Source organism: Dreissena polymorpha, chromosome 11 (assembly GCF_020536995.1).
Source record: "Dreissena polymorpha isolate Duluth1 chromosome 11, UMN_Dpol_1.0, whole genome shotgun sequence".
Classification (NCBI taxonomy): Eukaryota; Metazoa; Mollusca; class Bivalvia; order Myida; family Dreissenidae; genus Dreissena; species Dreissena polymorpha.
In genome coordinates this window covers 31,743,167-31,744,291 of record NC_068365.1, presented here as the reverse complement: position 1 = coordinate 31,744,291, position 1,125 = coordinate 31,743,167, and the positions used below count along the sequence as shown (strand labels likewise).

The 1,125-nt window shown below is 38.2% G+C and overlaps 1 non-coding gene across 1 annotated transcript; it reads right to left on the bottom strand.

Moving 5' to 3' along the window:
• Positions 1-508: 508 nt before the first annotated feature.
• Trnam-cau (transfer RNA methionine (anticodon CAU)) lies at positions 509-580 on the bottom strand. Its single transcript has one exon. It is a non-coding gene; the product is annotated as a tRNA-Met (tRNA).
• Between the last annotated feature and the right edge of the window lie 545 nt (positions 581-1,125).

Sequence of the window (1,125 nt, the reverse complement as noted above, 5' to 3'; positions counted from 1 at the left end):
ACTTTGGGCCAGTGTCCATACACACAATTGATTTGTTCAAATACATTGTCGTTTAATTTAGAGATTGCATGTTATGGAAGCAGCGGTTGAAGGTCATAATCTGAGTTATGGGCCCAGCACGCTTCCACTGTGCCACTCTGATGTTGTTACGATGTATACTGAAGAATTTGCTATTTACTGCCATGAAAAAAACAGCTAAATTTTATTCAGCTACGTTTGCATTTGATTCATAAACAGTGTGCAAAAGCAGCACTATAATTATCTCATTAGGGGAATTAGCTCAAGAGGTAGAGCGCTCGCTTAGCATGTGAGAGGTACAGGGATCGATACCCTGATTCTCCATTCTTTTAAACCGCTAGTCAAACACCATGTTTTATGTAACACTTTCGTGCAGAATTTCATTCGAATCATGATTTAGCTTGTTCTATCTATAAACAGGCAAAATTAGAACTGATTGGAACGGAGTCTTGTACTTACAAGACTTTGAAAAACTTCAAAACAAAATATCTAGCAGAGCGAGGTTTCGATCCTCGGACCTCTGGGTTATGGGCCCAGCACGCTTCCACTGCGCCACTCTGCTGTTGTTACTATGTTTACTTAAGGATTTACGATTTACTGCCATGGAAAAAACAACTTATAATTGTATCCATCCACGTTTTAATTTGAGACATAAACAGTGAGCAAAGGTAGTGCTAGAATTATCTATTGAGGGGAATAAGCTCAAGTAGTAGAGCGCTCGCTTAGCATGTGAGAGGTACAGGGATCGATACCCTGATTCTGCATTCTTTTCATCAGCAATCGGACCACGTCTCTGTTTCCCCACTAAACACTAACACATCTGCTTTCCAAAGATAACATTGTCATGCTTTGAACATGGTCCGGGTTTGATGTGAACACTTTGTCAGGTTTTCTTTTTTTTCACTTAAATAAATACAAACTAGCTTAACGTACTACCTTGTTCATGGTTGTACTTACAAATTAGCGCCTAGACTCTAAGTCCTAGACTCTAGGTTTCCTATAACAAGATTAGAATTTATAATTATATGTTTTCTTATATGACAACAATTTAACAAGCGCCTGTTCTGAAAACATCAAAGTTGACCTTTCAAAAAATGTAAACATGTG